Here is a 15,650-nt window from a genome sequence, read left to right as displayed (position 1 = left end):
AATATTCCATAATACAATCATCGTACAGAAAATATCAATTTATATGTTGTAATGAGAACGTTTCTAGACAATCATAATAATCAGATATCAAAATAGATACAAACACGCATTTTCTAGTATTTGAAACAACTAGGAAAAGTAGAAATATGTTTCTAATTTTACCTGACATAGCTGACTTTCAAGACTTTGTTAAAAGAAGATTTGAATATGTTTGCGGGCTAGTACTGCATTTAGTACATTGTATATCCTTCATTGAAGAACATGGATTGATGTTGCAACAACCAAGCAAATGGATTACATAAATGAATTGACTTATTGACTGCTATTTAAATGTAAGTCATCAATCTTAGTGGTAAATAAAATGTACGAGTTCAATGAATTCAATATTTTCTCCGTACTATGTATTTGTATTGGATAGAAACATTGCTACAGTAGAGAAAAATGTTTTAAAAAATATTCTGGTTAATCAATATCTTATCATTGTCCTTCTTTTTCTTAGTGTAATGGGTTACTTTAAGATATAGTTAACGGTAGATGTTGTAGATCCCGTCCAATCCGAATCCTTGATCAAGAGTTTTCAGTTGTTAATCTTCAAATTTTAATTAACCTTAAATTTCAATAATCAATTGTTCTATTCAAATGTATTTTCAAATTCTAGTTATCCTGCAGTTATATTTGTTTTAAACAAAATCCAGATGATTTCTTCGTATATATAGGACAAAGAGTCAGACGATGAGAAATTAGCTCATGAAAGAGATGGCTATAGTTCACACGTGTCCAGGTAAACTACAGGGGTTCTCATTTGGGGTTTTACTGGCGCTTCCTTGGAAATAACTGACCATATGCACTCATATGATAGAATGTGATGTTTTTATTCATTAGATATTGTTGACCTAAATTGTAACACTCTGATTTTAACACTAATCATTGAAGGTGGTTATTTTTGTTTGTGATTTTGAACATGGATATTTATATTTATCATTACGGACTAGTAGATGTATAACCTCTATGTAGGCTACAACAGATACCTATATAACCATGACTGCACGTATCTCCCGAGTAAAACAATACCAACTAAGTTCGTATTAGTTCAGAGTGTAATTTGATAAAATCACTCACCCATGACAGGCCCCATTCTACATGTTGGCTCTCGTGCAAACGGCTAGATAAGCGCTAAGGGACGTAACTCATGATATCAAGTAGAAATAGCTACATATACCATTTTGTTTCAACAAGAATGCAATAAAACACAACACAGGCACATTTAAAAAAAAATTCCAGTTTCTTTTTTATCATAAAAGTTGTTTGGGGAAAAGAATCACAATCTTTAAGACAATGTTAACATCCGGGCATTTAATTCATAGGATTTATACTCCTAACTGTCGTGGTAATCGACAAAAATGTGGAATAAAATCGATTTTTATACAAAATGAGACATCGAATTGGATCAGAGTAAGACAGAATCAATATCATCCATTGAGATAGTTGAGCTTCTGAACGTCATTATTCTAGTTGGTATTATAGAAAGTAAAGGTCGACACCGCTGAACCATAAATAAAAACTCCCGCATCGTCCATGTAGCATGTCACTTTTAACAGAGTTTAGGTTTTATAAAACATCGTATACAAAGCTGAATAAGCAAATTAAATAAGATACATACACTTTTTATCGATTAAAAAGTTATTGACCCGTTATATATTTTTTTCATGGATAATTATTGTTTGACCGAATTAAAGGTGAGGTGGAGGTGGGATCTTGCTGCGGAATCAGGAATACCCAGGGAAAACCCACGAGATCGGATAGATGATTCCATATCTTTTCATGTGCGGTCGCGGAGGAATTGAACCACGATCGCGTAGATCCGATACAGGGAGGAGATAATTGACATTGGAAAATAGGACAAACATGTAAAACTGAGGTTAATAATAATTCTAGAATGTCAAACATTGTAAAGTCCCTCAAATTGTTTACATATGAAACTCATACAAGAGATAATTTGGGAACACGTGTGACAACTAGATAGGTATATTCTGTGGTTTGTAACAATCGGCTTTTATATGGATTGAAAATCAGTGGGTTTTTTAAAAACTTTCATGGTGCTATGAAATTCAGCGGTAACATACACATGGCATGAAGCCTGCGTGAAAGTTAAAAAACTTACTTTCAATCCAATTATTTATAACTTTTTGACTTGTCTAATTTTTGTTTCATTAAAAAATAATCGTGATGTATTCTCACCGAGGGAAAATCAATACAGAAAGAAGTTTTCAGCGGGATTAAACTCGAGATTACATGCTGGTTGTCATAACAACACACAACAATAAGAAATATCGTCTGTTTCAGCAATTTTAATTATACATATTCTGCATTATTTCTTTTGAAAACATTATACTTTGTCATTGGAAACAATTAAAAATAAACACAAACACAATAAAAACGTTAAAAATCAACCCCGATCATCAATATAATTCTCACTACTCAATGTCACGGTTGACTACTGCAATGATGCGGGTCCTCCAGCTGGCTAGAACAGGTTCGGATGTGTGTGTATCAAATAGGATCCAAAGTGAAAACTTCATCCATGAAACACACTATTTGTCAGAAGTCCAGCGTTATTCTAAATTACCCAACAAATAATCTGAACTTATGTCGTCCTCGCCGAATCTATCCTCGACCCTCGACACAAGAAAGGGATCCTGAAAGTATTGTATTAATTTATTGGCAAAATGGTTATCTGCCCGGAGTCCGTCATGATCGATGTTCGAATATAGTGAACCATATGTCACGTGATTTTTTATCCCTTTGAAAGTCGTTTCTTTATGGCACGCTTCAAATACAATGTAATTTAATAGTTTCATTCAAATCAGGGTCAGTGTTTGAGACTTGCAATGATAGATACCCTGTACAAATATATACAAATTAAGAAATGATATAAGGAAAAGGAGTTGCTGACCCTAATATCCACTGAACTCATCATCTGACACAGGGGCCTGTAACAACAATTCTGGGACACAGGGGCCTTTAACAACATTTCTGGAAAACCTCGGCCTATTACAAAATCTCTTGGACACATGAGGCTATAACACATTTCTGGAACACAGGGACCTATAACAAAGTATCTGGGACACAGGGGCCTATAACAACGTGTCTGGGACACAGGGGCCTATAACAACATTTCTGGGACACACGGACCTATAACAACGTGTCTGGGACACAGGGGCCTATAACAACATTTCTGGGACACAGGGACCTATAACAACATTTCTGGGACACAGGGGCATATAACATCTTTTCTGGGACACAGGGGCCTATAACAACATTTCTGGGACACAGGGGCCTATAACAACATTTCTGGGACACAGGGGCATATGACAACATTTCGAGGACAAAGGGGCCTATGACAACATTTCTAGGACACAGAGGCCTATAACAACATTTCGGGGACACAGGGGCCTATAACAACATTTCTGGGACACAGGGGCCTATAACAACATTTCTGGGACACAGAGGCCTATGACAACATTTCGAGGACACAGGGGCCTATGACAACATTTCTGTGACACATGAGGCTATAAACATGTGCCTGGGAGACAGGGGCCTATAACAACGTTTCTCGGACACAGGGACCTAAAACAACATTTCTGGGACACAGGGGCCTGTAACAACATTTCTGGGACACAGGGGCCTATAACAATATTTCGAGGACACAGGGGCCCATAACAACATTTCGAGGACACATGGGCCTATAACAGCATTTCTGAGACACAGGGGCATATAACATCTTTTCTGGGACACAGGGGCCTATAACAACATTTCTGGGACACAGGGGCCTATAACAACATTTCTGGGACACAGGGGCCTATGACAACATTTCGAGGACAAAGGGGCCTATGACAACATTTCTAGGACACAGAGGCCTATAACAACATTTCGGGGACACAGGGGCCTATAACAACATTTCTGTGACACAGGGGCCTATAACAACATTTCTGGGACACAGGGGCTTATGACAACATTTCGAGGACACAGGGGCCTACGACAACATTTCTTGGACACAGGGGCCTATGACAACATTTCTTGGACACAGGGGCCTATAACAACATTTCGGGGACACAGGGCCCTATGACAACATTTCTGGGACACATGGGCCTATAACAACATTTCGGGGACACAGGGGCCTATGACATTATATCTGGGAGAGCTTAAGTGTTATACTATAGCTAGTAAAGGGAAAAAAAAGAAATACTACAGAGACATTCACCAGCTTCAGAAACGTCGTCGGTATTTTCATTTAGCTTCTATGATAACTGATCAAAAAGTACATACGTTTGTTAAGATCAATTAAGTTCCATTTTCTTGTTTTCGTGAAATTAAGCGGAAATTTCCACGGCAGAAGAAACCAGAAGAATTGGCAAAAAATGTTGACATGAAAGAATGTGCAAACAATTCGTCTCTAGAATTCGTTTTGAGGACATACCTATGTATTTTGAGGAATGTTTTTTTATGGTGGTATGATACGCCAGTCAACATCACAAATTTTGTTATCCAAATAAAGTATACACAATGCCTACACTGGTAACCATGGTAACATTACACCCGTAAGTCAATATCCTTAACGAGACCACAATTTCTCGTAAACAGCAGAATCTCTATAAACTGTAGTACCGAACAGGAGAAGTCTTCTAACATTAACAGCAGTACATTTTATCCGAGAAAGTCTCACAGCACCCCCTAAATGATAATGATTTTTTTTCCAAATTAACAATGTATCTTAAGCACAGACTTATCCCTGTTTCACATAATGAGGTCCATATATAGGGGATCATATAACACATTTGGAAAATTTCTCTACTTCAAAAAAAAAAAAAATTTCTAAATATGGTTTTTGTTTTTTAATTATCCCAAAGAATCAATATGATTGGTTGCTAATGAATGACGTGGGAACTTTTCGATATAGAAGTTGTTATCAAGACACATCGCGAAGTTGCGTCAGATCTCTACGTCATAGAGATTTGGTTTTAATTTGCTGATATGTTTCGCTGTCTTGGAAATATACAACCTCACAGACGGACACTATCATGAAGTTTGCTTAACGCTAGTTCTGTATCTACACCTCGGGAAAAAACTGAGCAACGACCTCATGTCAACCAGTAAAGGTTATCAACCGGATATCAACGTTTATCCACACCGTGATGTGTGGTAAGTACTGTGAAAGGCAACAATATAGCTCTAGTTTTTTCATTAAAGTAATGTGTTTCATAATTAAATCGATTTGATAACAATGCCATATGTTAGCAAAAAACACTTAATGTGTCTGAAAGTCTGATACATGTTTGAGATATATAGGTACATGTATAACTCACTGGTAACGAAAATACACCTTTACATCTATATCAATTTATAAACTAAATAAAGATTTAAGTTGCAGGATTAGAGAGATATTGTGAGGAAACAAAAAAAAATTCCCGATTTCAGACTTGTGATAACTAAAGATGCTAAAATACCACTTATTTCAACCCAAATTACATTTTCATAAGAGGAATATATTTCTGAATCGCTGTCTACAAATAAATGACTCCGACATGTTAACAAATAATTCACGATTCGGCAAATCCCAACTCGGAACGGCTTCACACCATGTAAAAGTGTAATGAAATTTCACTTCCTATAAAACTAGGTTTTGATGTGCAGACACAGATTCGGGACTGCCCAAATATTAATCTCCAACACAATAAAATACAGTATTCTGAAAATCTATAACTCCATATTGTCCACTTTAACATGACAAGAGCAGTCGTGGTAAGGATTTGTTTATTTGATTTTTATCGGAATGATAGCCTTTTTACTGTATAATCTCATGAACAAAAATACTCACTGATGGCCGAAGAACTGTTACTGATATATATGTTGAAATAAGAAGTTTAATCATAAATATAATTGAACCGGCAATTTCTGAGAAAGATTAGAAGTGTCAACTTTCTAACTAGCACTAATTGTTACACTTGAGCCTTTATTCATATGCTTTTGTTAGTTTCTGTATTTTCAAACATACTGAAGATTCAATTAGCCGATATCAAACAAACAAAAACACGAACGTCACGGGTCGTTAGAAAGCTGATACCTGTAAGAGGTCCTATTTGATCACATTGTCCACCTGTTAGCCAGGAATATTTTGGACTACAAACAAACAAAAACACGAACGTCACGGGTCGTTAGAAAGCTGATACCTGTAAGAGGTCCTATTTGATCACATTGTCCACCTGTTAGCCAGGAATATTTTGGACTACAATCGCAACAAAGCAACATCTAGGAGGTAGGAACATGACAAGAAAAATAGAAATACTTCTGACAAGAAATCGTTAACAGTGTGTAAATCTACCACCATGCTTATTTCTAATGGGCGTCACCAAGGTGATGAAGAAGATTTTAGATTTTACAACAGTGACATGAAACCCTTGTTGATTATCTTAATGTAGATTGTGAATAAATGTCATATGTACTAATGTTTACTTTAGACGGATTTCAAACGTTGATCATTCACCGTTATCTTTTACTGTGATTCAAATACTAATTATGCTGGTGAACTTTTAGCAGGGAAAGCGTTCACAAAGATCAGATGGAATGGAAACAAAATATTGATATTTTATGACATACATAGATGTTGTTAAAATGATTAAGCAGAACACGATATGGATTTTACTGGTAGGTGTTTTATACTAAAGAAGATAGTGATAATTACACCCCTAGTTTTTGTGACATTATATATCAAGCCGTTTTACCACTTTGTAACACACGAATTGCAAAATATGCTTCACTTTATAGTAATTATAAATAACAGAGACTAGCAACACACCACGATTAGCTGAATTATATAAACACATAAAATACAAGACTGTTGAAATTAACACCATCCTCATCAGAAAGAAATACTTTGTAAGAAAATATTCTTTTGATTGAAAAGGCAATGCAAAGTAACATGTTCAGATTTGTAAGAAAGATGATAAAAATATATTTTTGAATTGTTTACAAAGGGATGAAGCAACGTACCATGGTTAGTTACTTCTATTCTGAAAAGGTCACTTTTTAAAATATTTTTTTTAATTCAATTTTAATTTTTATTTAAAAAAGGGGGGATTGGGGCGGGGGAATTCAAGCCTCCGTCTCCATGTTACGTCCTGTGTATTATTGTAAACGTAATATTTATATATTCTATAATTGTAATATTATTTTTTATAAGAGAAGCCATTTTTTAAAATTACTTTGGAAATTTATGTTATTTTGTAGGCCTTGTGATTAGCTATGAAATTCTTGTGGGATTTTAGTTCAAAGAATATTTGATTGTTTAAACTAGTAATGTTAAATTTCAGTTTTAAGACAATGCGTTAATTAGTATTGTTTAATCCGAAGTAAAACAAGCCTATTATCAAATCTGCACCATTAAAACAGGATTTTCCAAAAATAAATTCCTGTTTAACAAATTCAAAATGAATGTTGTGACCAGAAAGTAGTTGTTTTAATTATCTTAACATAACACAAACTTTGCCACAATCAATGATGTTCAGTGGTTTGTGGAAAAGTTTTACAAAAAAACTCAGGAAAGGTCTTCTTTTACATCCGTTTTATATAGAAGTGTATTTGTGGTGAAAAATCTATGATTAATTCTATATTGTAGCAAATCTTAATTTAGTGCTATTGGTAGTTTTAAAAAGACATGAATGAATTTCTTTCCATTATTTCACTGAATGTTAAAGATTAAAAACCATTTCTTTTGTAACATTATCTCATATGTCCCATTATGACTTACGACTGTATACATATCATGTGCCCTTTTTGTTTTCCTCAATAAAGTTAAAGGTAAGCAGATTTTTTTCAGAGAAATTCTTTCTTTTTACTATTTATAAATTGTTTTACATCACTGGTTATACTATGAAATGTCAAAAAGTTGGATCTAATACAATATTTACGTTGAAATTCTAAAAAAAGATAATAAAATGAACCATCTTCTTTAATAACATCATATATAAAGAGTATTCCTTTCCTGTACCATACAGACAACAGGTTTCTTGTTTAGTTTGGTATTGTAATTGTACCACCATGGGTTTACACAAATGTTTTCATTGTATATATTGGAAGAAGATACTGTTTGATATCATGCTTCGAGAACATCTCTCTAAGTATATATATTAGTGTATTTCTTCCATTATGAATCTAAGTATATAAATTCCACAATTTGCTAATGGAATCTTATCAGTGTATTTATAGGTAATGCACATCCAACTAACATCTTTATCTATCCGCCCACACATGTTGCTTTTAGAGCTGTTACAAAAAGATTTCACATTAATCTTTTTCAAATCACCTTCATTGTATGATTCAAGTATAACATCACGCTTAACTTTATCTGTCTTTCCACATCATAGAAAATCTTAAAGAATATCATTGATTTTTTCTATATATGAGTGCCGTGTTCTTGGAAGAGCTATAAAAAGATGATTAAATTGCGAAATGAGTTCAGTTAATGTAACAGTAACCTTTCCAATTAGAGTAAAATTTCTTCTACTCCGTGAACTTAAAATGATTTAGGTTACCAAGTTTCTTGTCAACATCATATTCTATACCTAGGAGATTAAAATTTGTACTTCCCCATGAAAGATTGTGTTCTGCTTTGTATCTATACTTACTATATTTTTCACTGCTTATCCAAATTACCTGGGTCTTGGTTAAATTCATTTTGAGATCTGCACATTCTGGCATTATAATTACGTTGTTGTAGAAAAGTATTTAAAGATTATTCTTCTGGATAGTATTGATAAAATTTCAGCACACATATAAGAAGACAAGGTCACTTTGTGGGCAGCCAGAAAAAGTGAAAAATTGCACCATATGCTAACCGCGGAGTGAATTTCTTTTTTGAAAAAAAAATGATCCAATTAATAATTGATGGCCCAAAATGAAAAAAAAAAAAAAAAAAGATCAAAGATTTTGCAATGAAGTCACAAGAAAGATAGTCTATTGCTTTTTTGAAATCAATTTACAATGAAGGCCAGGTAGGGCATTCTCCTGTCATAATGCACTAAATCGTTAATCGAACATATATCTTCACCAATATACCTAACTGGAATAAGGACTGTTCTGGTTAATTTAGTTATGACAGTTTTAAAACTTGTATATGGTATTAAGTAAGGTAATCGGATGCCAATTCTTTAAAATATCACAGAGATTTTCTCCTTTTGGAACACACGTTATGATTCCTTGCTTTTGAGTTACTGAAAGTTCTGATACTAAATAACCATAGTTTATTGACCTAACAATGAAACGGCCAAGGTGTTTTTAGAATACTTTTAAAAAATCGACTGAGAATCCATCAGAACCAGGACTTTAATTTTCTTTCATATTCATAAAGGTTTTCCCCGTCTCAGTTATGGTGATTGATTCGCCTAATGATAGTGTTTCAAGGCTAGATAATTTAGGTATAACATGTGGACCTGATAATTCCTTCAACTTTGATTCATGTGCACAGTAATTATTTTGTATATACTTTCATAGACAAGTTAAGTTTCATTCAAAATTTCTTTCTGTTCCAAAATAACTGAACCGTCATTTTTTTCTATTTTTGGAATAATTTTACTAGTAAAGTTTCGAGATTCTAGTCCATAACATTTGAAGCGGAAAAAATATGTTATTATTTCTGATGCTCAGTTTGTTTTCAAAGAGGGCTATCAACGTCATCGATTGATAAACCGATAAACAGTTATATATTATATTGCTCTTTTGTATACCATAAAAAACTTTGACCCTACAAGTCTATGGCGAATAGCATAGGATTCCAGTGGAAAGTTAAAATTATGAAATATTTGTATAGTTAATGAAAAAACATTACACACTGTATATCAAATTATTTTGCAAACAGAGCGGGTCTCATATAGAGGAGAGTCCGTACTCCAATTTTATACTGTGTTTTTGTTGCTAATGGTGAGAGGAAAATTGCCCATCCATTGAACGATAGAGTAATAACTTCATTTATATATAATATGAATGACCTGCTAGATTTAAGTACGTGTTCGAGCAGCGTGAATGTATGTAGAGAATAATAGCTTTCCAGTGTGAGGTCATATTTGTTACCTAGGACTTTTTTTTACACTAAAGTGTTTAAACTAAAAAAAAATATATATATAAACTTTGATAAAAAATAAGTCCGGACAATCAATAAAATTCATATTTAGGAATTACTATGAAATGCTCGGAATTATAGCAACAGTTAATAGATAATCGTAGGTTGCAGTTTTATTTTAGTAACTTTATTGGTCTATGTCATATGTATAAAAAAAGAGATATCATGATCGCGTCAGCTTTACAAAAACGGAAAATATACCATTACCATAAAAACAGGCGTATTTTCAGGATAGGATTATTTGGTGACCTTTTTGTTTCTAGTTTTTATGGTACTTCCCGAGAAAAAAGGATTTGTAAGTCACAAGAAAATCGTGTTTTGAGATTAACTTTCATTTCGTTTTAAAGTTTCAGAAATTATAAAGATCATTATTTCCGTAGCGTATTTAAACTTTCGTTTCATTGCCTCAACAATGTATTAAATTCATTTATTTCGGATTTCATCGGCATTCAAAAGCACGATTTTTATTACAATTTGTCCAATAAAGATTTATATTCATGTCACTCTCCTGCACAACACATAAGATATATCATTAAGTTGCCGAAATGTACTTGTTGATTACAACGTGTGGGTGAATTTGTCTGCAAGTGTAAGTGCGAGCGTGTTGGAGTGTTACCTGTAACTAATGAAACAGATATTGATTTCCAGTTTTGTTCCATTGTCAGGTAGATTCTGTGAATCAAATGTCAGTTGAAACAGAACCAACTTCACCATGGTCTACTAAATTGTCTTGAACAAAACCAGTGGACTTGTCTTGAAGACAAGATTTCCGTAATCAAACGATTATACGAATCTTTCTATCATACGTTTGCTATTCTGAATCTTTCGGGTAAAAATAACACAAATGCCGCTCGGTTTCCCGAACATCCAGTAAAATTGTGTAAAATGCATTTCTTTTTTTGAGTTTATCAATTTGCATTGATACTTCATTAGTTCATATTCATAGTTTGTGTTTACCATTTGCTTGGTAAAGGTGTTTTCACCTGTGTGTCTTTTGTACAATTTCGTTTAGCCGGGCATGTATTTTGAGGTTGGTATTTAATTGGGGATAAATTCCTTTTTAAAAGATCTAACTGGCTATACGTTTTTGAAAGGATATACATTTTGTGCTGCGTTGAAGTTTATCATTTTCTGTTTTTGCTAAATCTGGTGTTATATAATGCATTTTGTAAATCTATTATGCTGAGTTCACAATTAAGTTTAATCTAAAGGTAAGTTAATTATACATACGTGTTGTGGCACGATTGTGTTGCTATTAGGTTTGTATATTATCTTTTAAGTTTTATTGGTATTTTCGTGCAGGAATTACTGGTAAAGGTTATGTATCCGATGAGTTGATATATAGAAGTTTTATTGGTTGGAATGATATAAATATTTATGTCGTTAACTTGTGTTATCAGATTAATTGATATACAATTTTTTTGAGTGAATAGAGTCTCTCAACAAATACGAAGGAAATACCGACAACTAGACTGTTGTCGCTAGACTGCGTAAAGGTAAGATTATTAAGGTTAATTTGCATAATCAATAGGCCTAAAAATAAAACAAGATTAAGAAAAACGGCAAAAACGAGCAGACTTATTGACTAGGGCAGACAGCGACAAAACAGCCAGATTAATCGTAAAGTATAATTTTAAAACGTTGTAAACTGCTTAAAGCAAAGTTGGTTTTGTTAGTAAACATTATTACGAACGTGTTCATTTGTAACTTTTGTTTGAAACGGTACATCTATTCAATTAGCCAAATGTGAACACTGAGCAGAAAGTGTCGCGCCAAAGTGGTTTTATTTCCCTCACTAAGTTTGCCGGCCTGATTTGCTGTTGTAAACGCCCACAGAAGGTGGCAAGCTTTTAACATGTAAGGAAAAAATATTCCGATCAATCTAAGATACTCTGAAAATGTGGTAGTAATTGAGCTTCTACCGTTAAAACAATAGATTGCGCCGGAAAGATTTATATGATAAAATCAAATTATCGCAACCGTTCTATTGTTAAGAATAATGAGGACTACCAGTACGTGTTTGAATTTGCTCGAGCACATCCAACAGAAAAAAATCTGTAAAGTAATAAACTGAATGTATAATTGGAAGTAATCAATATTTTAGTTTTTTATTTAGTATTCTTTCCTTTCCTTTTTTGAGTGTGTAATTTTGTTTTGTATTTTTGTTTTTGTTTTTGTTTTTTTTTTCATTTTTCATTGTTTAGATTTTTCTCAAAATTATATATTTTTAATGGCATTTAAAACACCTCTAAAAGTTTTTTTCAGCTTAATTCAAATATTTTTTCGTTTAAATAAATTGTAAATTAAAACGAATACAATAAGCAATAGTATCAATATGTACAGAATTGTTCCGGAAGTAATATTGTACAGATTGTTGATGACGAAGCTGTAATTATCGCTCGACCCGGGTTCAATCGAGTAATTAATAAGCCTGTATGAATGGACCAGCGAATGGCGTTATATTTACTCCCAACAACGACGCACAAGATTAATGGGTTACTCATATCGGACAGTTAGCCAGAACGAGAATACAATCGTGATAAAGAGACAATATGATCCCATAGGAATGACTGTCTATCCGCCAGGAGTAGAATAAAAATAGTTATTTTATCTGATTTAGTCTCTGTGTTGTAATCTCTACGCATGCGTCGTTGCCTCGGCGTGGTCCATTAGAGCTATGGCGGCAATAAATCGGGCCCATCATTTCTGTATCATTTACCGAGATGGACAATGATTGATTCTAGAGCCATCGTAGTAGTGTAAATGTTCTCTATCATCCACGTCTGCCGTTAACGTCAAATTCAATCAAGAAGACCGATGCCCCGATATTTCTGAATGAAAATTGTGATACCAGTACTTATGAATGAAACTGCAGTCTGGATATTCCTGAATGGAAATTTCCAAGACACGACGGCAGTCAATTTATGAATGAGACAAAGCTTTTAGAAAATTCTGGAACGCCACCAGCAAAATTGGCGACATACCTGTTTTTGTATTGATTACAACTGTTACGGTGCAAGCGCTGCTGTCTATAACCTTACAGAATTGCATTTTGAGATGAGAGGAAAGAAAATTGAATTTTGAAACAGAAAATTATCAGATCTGTTCCGAATATTTTTACTGCCATCTCTCTACAATTTAATTTGCATACCAATGCCTGCTTCGGGCAAGTTATGAAAACTGTTCGAAAACGGATGTCAAAAGTCTCTTAGGAGAAGCCAACTCGTATTGTGGTTCACAATGTTGCCTTTAGTGAAATCAGCAGTACCAATGCGCGTATTCATTGTACACTAAGGTATTGTAGAGTCATGCAAATCTTAGATCGACATTTTCTTGTACAATAGGATTTCAAATTTTTGATAAAGTAGCATGTATTTTCGTGACAATATCGTAGTAGACTTTTGTATGATAAATCTTGTCGCCTTCTTACCAGAATATCAACATTGTATTTTGAATCGAAATGAGAAAGTTGGATAACTATGTTAATCTTTTGTGGCAGCTATCTACTTATCAGTATGATGAAATCAAACGTTTTATTATTTTCTTAATCAAAATGCTTAAAAGATATTGTAGTCTTTACGTCCTGGGCATACTATATAGGAAAATGGGATAGATTAAAAAAAGCAAATGAAATAAATCTGAATTATCTTTTTTACGTAAATAATGACAAAATCCGTCATGTAAATTCAAGTCACTGTTGTAAACTTTGTGTTATTTGTGCTGCATAAGATTGAAATGCTTTTTCAAACTGTAAAATCATCACATTAAAGCGGTAAGACAATAAAATATATCGAAACCAATGAAACATTGAACAGTAGGAAGGGAACACTAATTAACTCCTCGGTAGTCTTGAAAAAATTGTGAATGAACAATACAATATATTCATATTTTAAAGGAAACTTGATAGAGCTAGTGTATTCAAACTTATTCATGGTGCTAAATAACAGACAACAGACAAAACATAGAATCATTCAATGTATAATATATAAACATAGGGTCACACAGTAGATTGTAGACAAAACATAGGATCGTCCAATATACAAAACATAGGATCGTACAATGTATAATATATAGATATAGAATCTCACAACAGATTATGGACAAAACGTAGAGCTTTAAAAAAACATAGGATCGTACAATGTATAATATATAGATATAGAATCTCACAACAGATTATGGACAAAACGTAGAGCTTTAAAAAAACATAGGATCGTACAATGTATAATGTAAAAACATAGGTTCACACAATAGATTGTAGACAAAACATAAAATTATATAATATATAAAACAGGATCGTACAATGTATAATATAAAAACATAAAGTCACGTAATAGATTGTAGACAAAACAAAATCTTTCAAGATATAAAACATAGGATCGTATAATGTTGAATATATAAACATAGGGTCACACAATAGATTTTAGACAAAACATAAAATTATATAATATATAAAACAGGATCGTACAATGTACAAAACATAGGATCGTACAATGTATAATATATAAACATAGGGTCACACAATATATTTTAGACAAAACATAATTCAATATATGAAACTTAGAATCGTGATATGTTTGATAAAAAAAAACATGGCGTCACGCAATAGGTAATACAAAAAACATAGAAGCAAGCAATAAACATAGGATTGTGCAATGTAAAATATATCAACATATAGCCAAATTAAAAGCAAAGAATTACTGGGATGTTGTCATGTAATTATGTAATTACTTTTTCTCTCGTCGTCTATTCGTCAGGTTTTGTTTTGTAAATGTCTTTTAACATCGTTTTGGCCTAGTGTTTATCATTTTGCAGGTTTCTATGGTGATATACGTCAAATGTTTATTATCGTGTGATATACCCGTTATTTTTATCTTCAACAAAAACTTATAAGCCGTCAAATCATATTTTGAAGTACTTGCCAATAAACGCGCTCTAAACAAAGTGTTGTCGCTCTCTCACCAGCTGCGAATTTTCTGTTTCTGGTATTGATATTTAATTAAGGGTATTCATGATGGTGGAGAAAGTAACTTTTATATAGCAATATAATAGAAGCCGTGTAGGGTTTTTGTGATCAAGAATTGCTGAGATGAACTGTATTTTTGGCTTTTGCTTTCATTATAAGTTGAAAATTCTGCAGATATAACTGAGGACATTCCATATATGTATTTCGCATTACGTTTATTTAACACCTCGATGCACTCACTACTTATCCCGTTTTCACTCGATACCAGTCGTTAGAATCTTATTTCATTTTAATATGAGCAGCAGTCTGCATGCTATTTAAATTTTTTACTCGTACTTTGCAGGCCTCAGCTGTATTTTGCTTGTTCAATTTTAACAATAATAACACAACTGAAAGAAGCACCTCTCTTTACTCTTATGAAGTCATATATATGATATACGAACACAATCTTTCTTGAAAATGGAGAACTATATTTATCTTCGCATTCTTCTTGATCTTGTTTTATTCTCGTTGTTC

Source organism: Ylistrum balloti, unplaced genomic scaffold, assembly GCF_031769215.1.
Source record: "Ylistrum balloti isolate Yb309-2 unplaced genomic scaffold, AGI_CSIRO_Ybal_v1 Utg370052, whole genome shotgun sequence".
Classification (NCBI taxonomy): Eukaryota; Metazoa; Mollusca; class Bivalvia; order Pectinida; family Pectinidae; genus Ylistrum; species Ylistrum balloti.
Note: the sequence above shows the minus strand (reverse complement) of the source record.